Source organism: Taudactylus pleione, unplaced genomic scaffold, assembly GCF_031769625.1.
Source record: "Taudactylus pleione unplaced genomic scaffold, aTauple2 ptg000095l, whole genome shotgun sequence".
Classification (NCBI taxonomy): Eukaryota; Metazoa; Chordata; class Amphibia; order Anura; family Myobatrachidae; genus Taudactylus; species Taudactylus pleione.
Genome location: NW_028284497.1, coordinates 10,506,429 through 10,518,226, shown reverse-complemented (window position 1 = coordinate 10,518,226; position 11,798 = coordinate 10,506,429). Strand labels below are relative to the sequence as shown.

Here is an 11,798-nt window from a genome sequence, read left to right as displayed (position 1 = left end):
GGCCATGCTGCCAAATGCAGGATGGCCCCTACTGTCACTCCCGGCATCGGCAAGTGTGTATGCAGCGCCTTGGAATGTATGTAAAATAAATAGGTGACCAAAAACTTACAGTACAATATAATACAATGCAATATAATACAGGACAAGGGCATGGATAATATACATTGCCACATTAGCAACCATAACACCCACATAAGTAGCAGGGCTTAAGCAACCAAGTGTTAGGTGCCCTAGTGAGGAGTAAGAAGTAGATGAAAGTAAAGTAGGGAGAAGTACAAGATGGTGGAGAGCCCTGCTCGTAAGAGCTTACATTTTAAAAGGTAGGGCAGACAAACAGGTGTGATGCAGATGGGGTAGACGGGGAGGATATACTCACGGCCAGGTCACAAAGTTCCAGCTGATGAGAGTATCCAGGATATGACTCGGTAATAAGCACAATAGATCATCCCTTGTTACTATTGCAGTTAATTCTGAAAATGTTATCAGCACAACTCCTAGCATTTGCATACATAGCTCAAGAGTTTGTTAGTGCATCTCATAGTCCAAACCGCATAACACATAAAACAATGACAAGTTTAGTTGATATAATCTGGTCTCAAATGTTGTTCAAAGTTTGTTCAACTGTTTGAATAACTGTTATGCATATCACACTTAATACTTCCCACACTTTGTATCTTTCCACATGCAGCTGACTCAAGGCCCACAGCTGACCATTCAAATTCTAAAGAAATAGTTTGTCTGATTCTGGCAAACTACAGCTGGCCTCTACTGGACAGCTGAACAAAGCAGATAAATTGCACTGTGTTAAGTAAACACATGCTCAAAATACTTACTGGTATAATGTGAAAGGGGCATTACTGTGTAGTGTAAGTGAGGCATAATGTGTAAGGGGCACTACTGCTGCCTGACATAATGTGTATAAGAGGTACTACTGTGTGGCATAACCTGACCGATCTCTGTGTGGCATAACCTGAACGGGGTATGTGTGGCATAGCATGAATGGGCTCTGTGGGGAGTTAAATGCATGTTTTTTTTACATCTGGGGGGCCCTTTTAAGATCTAGGTATGCCCTTGCATGGAAACACAGAGGCTCTGGATTTAATATGAACTTGCATAGGTCATCAAGTTGAAAGGATACTTTTGTAGCTTTCTCAGATTTTTGGAAGACTGCCAATTTCCAATGTAGCCAGCACAGAAACCTGTGTAATTTAAAAGTGTCCCTATTTTTAGGGTTTGTGTGACAATGTGTGGCCCTGACAAAGTTCAAACCTAGGCAAAAATCTAATCCTGGTCAAACTACACCACCATGCTAAATTTGGTGGAGATAAGTCCAAAACTCTGGCCGTGCCTAAGGGACAAACAGACATACAGGGAGACAGACACACTTTCTCGCTTATTATACAGATTAAAAGTTTTGTTTTTATATTGTAAAATCAAATCATGATTATTTTATTACAAAGTGTGCCCCAGTAACAGATATTTTTGATTGTTTTTTGCTTCTTTGCAAACTAATAGTTAAAGTTTAATTACTTCAATTCTGGGAGCACCACCAACTATATGCTATTTATTTATTTGATTCCTGGAACAGCCAAAATGTTGGTTGGACAGTAATAAAGTTTCTAATTTTTCAATTATTTGAGTATGTTCTAGTACAGATTCAATCTCTTTGTATTATATTATTAGTTTGCTCCTTGCCCATTGGATGCACACACGTGTATATTGTGGCAATTTATCTGATTGTATCATATATTTTTTGTGTTTATATTCTGTGCATTTATATGTTAATAGAAACAATATATTTTGGAGTCTGCTGCATTCAAGTGGCCAGATGGTGACATTGCTTCTGATTGTTATTGTATGAGAAGTTTCCTCCTTGTGTCACTGTGCACCTCTAGCACAGTAATATGTGGCTGTATCATCCACAATCAGTCTGTCTATCTGTAGATAGGCTGTAGTAATGGCATTATCTGTGGATATTGTGAATCTTCCTTTGAATGATGATGAGTAGTCTGTACCTCCACTCGCAGGGTAAATATATCCAACCCATGTCAGTCCTTTCCCTGGAACTTGTTGAACCCAGTACATATAGTAGTCGGTGAATGTGTATCCAGATGTTTTACATGGTATCTTTACACTGTCACCTGGCTTTCTGATTTCAGTGGGTGGCTGGACAAGCTGTATTTGTGACATGACTCCTGTAATTGAGAAATCACAGTTCAAAATATAACAAACAAATTAAATTATAGAGACCAGAATGATTTATCTTACGTGGTGTCTGACTTACAAAGCAGTGGGCAGAGATACAGGAAACAAAATAAAAACATGTTATATGATTTGCTGCAGACCTATGAACAGATCACAATCCCAAGTCACTGTAACATCACAGAATATTGGGGGCAGCTTTTCAAGCTGACAACTCTAAGCCACAATTTGCATGAGGTGCTCAATGCTATAAAAGACTACCAGTCCCTCTGTAAGTCAGTGTAAAAGATTGTGTCATGTCCGATGTTCTTTTTAGGGTTTGCAAAGAAACAAAAATCTCTATATACAAAAAAGTTACATTTTACCCAGTTTGTTTTTTCTTGATGAACAAATGAGAAGGTAAAACATTTACAGCCAGTAATTCACATAACATTAATAAATGATTTGAATAACTAGATTTTCTTGTCATTTATTTCGGTACAGTTTTGTGCATACATTATTGCATGTTTGGGTAAATTAAAGGAAAAATTTCAACATTACAAATGTTCCATTCAACTTTACATGCAGTCAGCTTTCAGATATATTTCTCTTGCACAGCTTTAGGTTGCATTACAGTACATAGCATTTGTGCCTACATTCTTAATTGGATGTTTTGAAGTAGAGTGCAAGGAATTAGTGTCTTCAACATAATAACCATAATTAATGGAAATATATAAGGGGAAACAAGGGGCTACAGTGAGTAGGATGAGGAAACGATGGGGAAAAAAACAGATCAACACTCCAAATAAAGGAAATATAAGGTATTGTGGGCAAATGGGATGCAAGACATTGGTTAGAAGACAGCAGCAAACAGCTTGTGCTGCCAGAGGATTAGGTGGAGGTGAAGCGTGATAGGTATTTAGTATAGAACACAAACCACAGTATTCACCTAAGAGATGGATGCTGAGTATACAAAGTTTATGGTCTCCATTGATTTATTGGCTTCTCTGCATGTTACAGATATTCTTAGTTGCAGGGGGAACATCCAGGTATTTCCAGTACTGAGCTAGAGCCATCTTATTGGCAACAATATGTCCTGTAACATATCTGCAATCTGATGGTAATTGCAGTGAGTAACCATGTAATAGAAACAAATATGTCTGTATGGGGGGGGGGGGGATATGTAGTATCACTACTAGTACAATTAGGTCAAAAACCTCTGTGGGATGCAATATGTTTGCCGTATAACTCGCCCCTGAAACTACAGTTTTTAGAGAACCGGAGGAATATTGTAAATAAGGTGATAGCCCATAGTGTACCCAACATTTCTGGAGAAACATAGAGGTAAAATTGCTGGACTCAAATTGTGGAGATTGAAGCATATACCCTAGACAAATATATTGGGAGATATATTTAAAAGGCTCTGCATGAGAGAGGCGCACTGGATCCATGTATTGAGCACCCTTCATCCGGAGGGGCTTTTAATGATCCAGTGGATTTAAAGTTCTTATAACACTCTTATTATTTTTTTTTACCCTTGCACATGGAATATGCATTTAATACATTACAAAACTTACGTTCTTGTTCAGGCTTATACCTTATTTCAAATTTGTATTCCAAATCTAGATTTCACTATTTCCTTCCAAGTAGGTCATGTTAGGTTGCGCATTGGATTCTATACACTTTGATGCATTTGGATTGTCTGCATGTGCAATATCTAATAGGCACCTCTTTATTTAATACATTTTTAATTAAATTGTGTGTCTTATGTTTTCTTTTTCATATGTGTCATATTTCATGGAGACATTTTTTTTTATGATAGGATGTATTAAAAGTTAAGTTTTATAATAACATAAAAAAATATTAGAATCAGAGTGCCCCCATACAAGAGTTTGCTTTCTCTCCCTTTTCTATGTTTATAATATTTTTGGACCTTTGGGGAGCACCGCGGAACAAGTATACATGTCAATATTATATTGTAGAGGTAATGGTGTCATAATTGCCAGACATCAATGAAACAATGAAATTTTTTGGCTACATATTTTGTATCACACTATTTAACTGTGTGATTTTAATTGTGCATTGACCACCTCCTACATTTCATTTTGCTAATAAATCCTACCCAAGGGTTGATTGGGAAAATAAAATGTCCCTGTTAAAAATATGAAGAAACATATGTAGGAAGGAACAAATAATTTGTATGCAGGTTCAACACAAAAATGGGTGGGATAATTTACAGTATAACTATCAGAGTAAAAGAAAAAAACTCATAAACTTTCTGCCTACCTCTACCCAAAATTTAGAGCTTCATAGTATAAAACACTGACTGCCTTCCTGTGACCATATTACAATACAGAAAGCTTAGTGGCCACCATACCATACAAAGATAATTCCAGTAACTGGCATACCATACTAGTGTGAGCCATACAATACTTTAAGCATCCTTGTGACCATCATACAATACAGTAGGCATTTGTTACTGCCAAACTATACAGAGAGACTCTAAGTGGCAGGAATACAATTCAACAAACATTCTAAGGAACTATATTCAATGCAGCTACAGTGATGTGAGATTGTGACCTGCAACCATTCTTTTGAGACACATTGTACAATATCATGAGCCCATATATGGATTATCCCATCCTCTCTGGCCTTGAATTAGTTATACTAATGTAATGGCCCCCTGTATTGAGTCACCTCAAAGCATGTCTCTAATTTTATTAATGTTCTACCATAACTGTCCTCTTTATTGGTACTTTCACATCTCATGTCCATATTGGTGCCCCATATTGCTTCTCACATCCTGTATTCACATCTGCAACTTTATGCTAATGTGAGTATAAGGCTTTCCATGGCGTACCAGTGTACAAGTGTGTGTCTGAATGTACAAGGACTGAGACACTCCTATAACATGCCCATAAAATGCATCTCCATGCCTTTGAATAGCCAGCTCCCAGTCACAACCCAGGAACACCCATTACATTTACAATACATTTCTCACATCATGCAGCTCAATCACTACTGCAACTCTGTGCATACACATAGGGGCATATTCAATTAGCCGCTGGGTTTCACCCGCGGCTAATTGACAGGCTAAAGTCCTGCGACGCGGGGTTTAGCTATTCAATTAAAGTAGCTATATCCCCGCGTCATTACACCGGGACTCTCGCGCGAGAACACACTGATTCCACGAGAACTGTGTGTTTTACCCGCTCGCGCGAGGCCGAATAGGGCGGCCTCACGCTGATTTTACCTTGCACTTACATGAGGTGCGAGGTAAAGTCATAAAGCGGGGACTCGCGCGCGGGGTCTCTGGGACACCCGCGCGTGGAATCCCCACTAATTGAATCCCACCAACGCGAACAATTAGCCGCGGGTTAAACCCCGCGGCTAATTGAATATGCCCCATAGTGTAACGCATCCATCATGTGAGTTTTCATGGACTTTCGCACACTCACATTAGTAAACAATAGCTTAACTCTGTGAAAATTGGTGTTATGTGCGATTCAAAATCAGGACCACAGTGTATTCAGCTGATCTGAGAAGTTGGGATCTCACTTGTCTTGTATTCTTGCTAGTGAGATGAGGGAATTCTGATTTTGTGAGACTGTGCTCCATGGCCACTGGCAGCAATGACTGACATTGCTTCTTCAGAGTGTGGGCAGCCCGCCATTATCGGTCAGTCTTGGGGCAGCTGTTATAGGCAAAGTGCAGCTGACGTCCATGTTTTTATTTCAATTTAAACAACTTTTAATTTTTTTTAAAGTAATAAAATATCTCTTATAGCCCCATAAAGTCAATGGAGGGCCATTAGTCTACAGCAAGAATAAGGTGGAGAACATCACTACTTTTGTTACAGTCAACTCCTTTGATATTACATCATTTATTGACTGTGAAACAAGGTTTGTCATCTATAACCTTACTTGCCCATGCTAATTACAGTATATAGGGCACACTATGGTATAAAAGAGTATTTTAGGGACCACAGACCAAAAATTAAGAAGGGGAATCAATTATGAAGGGGAATCACATGTGCATAATGGGTCCTGCACACGCGCAGATTACGATAATCGGGAATCTGCATTCAGCATTGCACATATGACAATACAAAGGAACAAAAACTGTCCCAAAATTTACCCAGATGTTGCAATGTGAGCACAGAGAACAGCAATTCAGACTTTCTCAAGCTGATTAAACTATGGCAAGTATGGTAAGTAAAACTTTTATTTGCAAATAATTATATTGTTTGTAGGTTAGCATATGTTTTTTTCATATAAAACTAGTGAGACAAAAATTTAGTAGTGCCAAAATTTGTTGGTTTAATTTTAATAACTATGGTATATTGCAGTCGTTCTCAAACTCGGTCCTCAGGACCCCACAGGTCACATTTTCCAGGTCTCCTGGCAGGTGCACCGGTGTATTTATTATTCACTGACACATTTTAAAATATCCACAGGTGGAGCTAATAATTTCACTTGTGATTCTGTGAGGAGATCTGGAAAACATGCACTGTTTGGGGTCCTGAGGACCGAGTTTGAGAACCTGTGGTATATTGGTAGGTGATTTTTATTTTCTTTTTAGCTAACAACTGTCCCAGCTTTTTATACAACCAATAATATCTTAAATTTTACTGATTCTGAAAGTTGGCCTCAAAATGTTACAGATAAAATAAGAATGATGTTGGTAAAAAAAAACATCCAGAGCAATTAGTAAATTTAACTTTCAAAGTTTCTGAAAATGGAAGGAAGTTCAATCCAAGTATGTATAAAAGACATTTACACAATGTAGAGTAAGTTGATAAAGACGGGCTCATTTACAGTGTCTCAAAAAATTAAGTTTTCTGGTTTCTTTGCAAAATTTTTAATTCAGGGGTAAGTGTAGGTCTTCACTTGTCTCTACTGAAGGTTACACTGATTGGAGCAATGTGTGTAAAATATATTGCACCACAAGGTAACACCGTATCACATTGGAGCTTACCATTCCTGGGTAGAACTAAAGAAATGTTTAAGACTCAACATCACTATTGACTCCAAAAACAAATGTTTACTTTGGGTGCAAGAGCATTGGAGAAAAGTTTTGAAACATCTACTTTATATAGCAGAGTACTGGAGTGTGCAATATCTGCCTTTTAGAGGAACCTTAGATACTGTCTATACAGAATAATTAAAATTTTCTGAAACTTGTGGAATGCATTTCCAAATTTGATAGCATCATGTCAGAAGAAGGATTAATTCAAGAGAAAATTATGCCAATGTTCATTATTTAGGAAAAACAATACAAAATGAGTTTATACAGCTCCTGGACTCTGTTATAAAAAAAACAACAACACATTTTGGCTGAAATTAACAAGGCCACTTATTACTCTATCATTTTAGACTTTACTCCCAATATTTCTCATAAATTTAAAATGACAGTAGTGGTTCTGTATGTGAAGATCAAAGATGCAAAAGATATTTCAATAGAGGAAATATTAATTGGATTCTTACATGTTAAAGTCACACATTTGGCTTTAGTAGAAACCATCATCAAAGAACTCAAAAATGAAAAAAAATCCTTTAAAAAGTATGAGAGGACAAGATTTAAGAAAATGGCTCAAATATGAAATGTAAAAATGTTGGTGTCCAAAGAAGAATTGTAGATATAAACCCTAGGGCATATATAGCATGTAACTGCTACTCTCTACACTTGATGAAGCTAAATCCTGTACTGAAGCAGTCTCCAGCATGAAGTAAAACATTAAAAATTATTTTCCCAGCTTCCACACTTAGATGGGACATTCTGAAGATCAACATAAATGGCCTTACTTTAAAACCTTTAAGTGGAACTTGCTGTGAGAGTAGAATTGATGCTATTAAAACCATTAGATTCAAACTTGGTAAAGTCTACAATGCTCTACTAGAAGCCTCTGAAGATGTACAAAATTGACCCATTTGGAAAGGCTGCTGCTGGAGGCTATGCACAGAAAATTAAAGAGTTTAAATTCATATGTAGTTTAGTGTTGTGGTACGATATTCTTTTTCAGATAAATATCTCTAGATAAATGTTGCAGTCCAAGACTATTGCATGACCAGTTTTGAAGCTGTACTAATTACTGCTGGAATACTTGTAAAAACCCTTGAAACAGATACCAATTTTCAAGAGGAGAAACAAGCTCACCCCCAAAAGGTAAAACATCAATTTGATTATGATTTTACAGATGAGCTAGTTGTAAGCGCTAGAGATTCCTTTATCAATTTCTATGGAAGTTTTGGACATGGCCATCAATTCAGTAACTGAATGTTTTCAACAATTAAATGTGCACAGTGAAATATTCAGTTTATGATATCTCAAACTTATCTGATAAAGAGAACGATTACTTGGAAAAGTGCTGCAGTAACTTATGGCGAACACTCTAATGTAGATGGACACAAGCTAAAGCAAGAGTCAATAGTCTTGTCCAACTTAATCCAAGAGAAATACATTTCTCACCCTGTAAAAATAATGAATTTTATATCTAGGAATAGCCTTAGGTAGAACTTTCCAAATGTGACTGTGGCTTTTTGTATACTAGCAGCGCTGCCATTGATTTTTACATCAGAAAAATTTTCTTTTCAAAACTGACACTGATTAAAACTTATTTGCAGTCTACTATATCCAAAGAACATCTGGATGGCTTGGCACTACTAGCAATTGAAGAAACTGCTAAACTATTGCAACAAATTCAGTCTGCTTGATACTTTTACAAAAATGAAAGCTCATAAAATAAATTTTTGAAATGAAGAAAAGTCAGATAACTGGTGTAATTTCATGTTGTGTTGTTGGGTTTCTTTAAAATGCATGACTGTGTTTTTTATTTCAGAATGAGAAAAGAGATGCATTATGAGAGCACAGCATACATACAAGATGGACCACCTAGTAATTTGGAGAAGCAAAGTTTCTCAACGTGACAGTGATGACAGTTTATCTGAGATGGCTACACAGTGGGCCCTTAATTTCAGAAGATCTTGATGCTGTGTTCAACTTTTATTCTTCAAAAATCCAACAGTAGGAAAAAAAGTACTTTTGTGACTATTATTTACAGCTATTCTTACAGGTGTTGATACCAACTCAATATGATCAGTATAAAATCTATTATAAGTCATTCTATAAGAGTCACTAGTAACAAGATTACAGCCATATATAGCTAGGTCCAAATATATTTGGAGCCAGCACAATTTTCATAATTTTGTCTCTTTATGCCACCACATTGGATGTGCAGACTTTTTAGCTTTAATTCTATGGTTTGAACAAACATTTTGTAGGAAATGTTTAGAAATTGCAAACATTTTTTACACAGTACCCTATGTTCATTTTTAAAACTATTGAGAATCCATTACAGGAATAGACTGCCTGAAGTCTGCAATCCATAGACATACAGTATGCTTTGACATTACTGCAGCTGTCTTCAGTTGTGTGTTTGTGGGTCTTTCTACCTTTAGTTTTGTCTTTAGCAAGTAAAATGCATGCTCAATCAGGTAAATGATCAAGTGATTGACCTGGCATTGCAAAATATTTACCTTAAAAAACTCCTGGATTGCTTTCATTGTATGTTTTTGTTCATTGTCTATCTATACTGTACTTTTTGGTGTGAATATGTTCTTGTGAAGTCTTCTCTTTATGGTAGACTTGGGTAATAATATATCTACCTCGTGGAGAGTGTTCTTAACTTAGCTGGATGTTGTGAACATGTTTTTTCATTACCATGTAAAGGCTTCTGCGATCATTCACCATTGCTGTCTTCCATGAATGTCCAGCCCTTTTTATGTTGGCGAGATCACTAGTGCATTGTTTTTTTCTGAAAATGTACCAAACTGTTGATTGGGACACTCCTATGGTTTATGCTATCTCTCTCATTAATAGTTTTGTCTTTATAGCCTAAAGCTAAACACACACAGTTGTCAGACCATCTGTCCAATCTTGCTGGTTGGAATGACAATCTGGTAATGTATGGGGGCAAAATACAATTAACCATTTGCTACCAAACACTAGAACACAAACAAAACCAATTGTTCAAATTGGATAAATCAGTTTAATTTATCCAATTTGTCTGAAGAACCATGTTTAACTGTTTTACAGTGTTTGGGAGGAAATGGTATGTTGTCCTTTGCCCCATACGTTACCAGATTTTCATTACAACAAGCCAGATTCACAGATGGTCTGACAGATAAATGTATAGTGTGTGCCTAGGTTAAGGATGGCCTGTGTCACTTTCATTGACAGCTCCTTTGCCCTTTTGTTGTGGGTTCACAGCAACAGCTTCCAAATATAAATGTCTCAACTTGAATCAACTCCAGACCTTTTGCCTGCTTAATTGATAAGGAAATAACTACAGAAAAAATTAGATCAATAAGTGCCAATCCCATATAAATATTCAAAATAATTATCAGCTATGTGTACAGAGGAAGGTTCGCAGCACTCCCTTCTAGGAGATGTCTGTGTTACCGCCAAATGAACCAATAAAACAAAAAGACAAAAAATCAGGTAGCGCAAACCAACCACTATAAGATTGACGGAGTTCTATGCAAATCTCACCTGCCAGGGGCCAATTATCTCAGTCGACCTATACAATATGAGTTACATACATCAGAGTATTAACCGTTATGCAGCATCGGGTAATTCGTTAAGACTTGTGAGCTGTTTTACTGTTTGTGACAAAGAAATAAAGGAATAGCCGACACCTGTCCATGAAACAGCTTTTTAGTCAATTGTCCAATTACTTTTGGTCCTTTGGAACAGGGGATACTACATATTAAATGTCTCTAATTCCTGAAACCTTCTTAAAATTGGATATAAATTAGGGGTGTGCACCGGCCACTTTTCATGTTTTGTGTTTTGGTTTTGGATCTGGATCTTTCTTTGTGTTTTAGATCTTGATTGGTTTTGCCAAAACCACCCTTTGGTGTTTTGGGTTCTGGGTTTTGTGTTTTGGATCTGTATTTTTTTTTTAAAAAGCCTAAAAACAGCTAAAATCACAGAATGTGTTGATTTTTCTGCTCCTATGCTATTATTAACCTCAAAAACTTAATTTCCACTAATTTCCAGTCTATTCTGAACACCTCACACCTCACAATAGTGTTTTTATGTCCAAATGGTTGCACCGAGGTAGATGGATGACTATGCTAAGCGACACGAGTGGGCGGTACAAACACGTGGCCCATCTAGGAGTGACACTGCAGTGGCAGACAGGATGGCAGTTTGAAAAACTAGGTCATAAACTGTACATAATGCAAAGAAAAAAAAGAGGTGCAAGATGGAATTGTCCTTGGGCCCTCCCATCCACCCTTATGTTGTATAAACAGGACATGCACACTTTAACAAACCAATCATTTCAGCGCCAGGGTCTGCCACACGACTGTGGCTGAAATGATTGGTTCGTTTGGGCCCCCACAAAACAAGCTGGCAATTAATCTGTCCCTGCACAAACTGGCTCTACGGAGGCAAGATGTCGTCCTCATCCTCCTCATTCACCGATTCCTCACCCTCTTCAGTGTTGTGTACATCCTCATCCTCACAGAGTATTAACTCGTCCCCACTGGAATCCACCACCACAGGTCCCTCTGTACGTTCTGGAGGCTGGTCTCCCTGGAAGAGCTGATAAT

General features: G+C 37.4%; 1 long non-coding RNA gene across 1 annotated transcript in view; it reads left to right on the top strand.

The window, feature by feature from the left end:
* Window positions 1-6,663: 6,663 nt before the first annotated feature.
* The window catches only part of LOC148526578 (uncharacterized), a 49,953-nt gene continuing 44,818 nt past the window's right edge, over window positions 6,664-11,798 (top strand). Inside the window, exons 1-2 of the long non-coding RNA XR_015878225.1 lie at window positions 6,664-6,736; window positions 9,020-9,204. This is a non-coding gene — a long non-coding RNA (uncharacterized LOC148526578). The remainder of the gene's footprint in view (window positions 6,737-9,019; window positions 9,205-11,798) is intronic.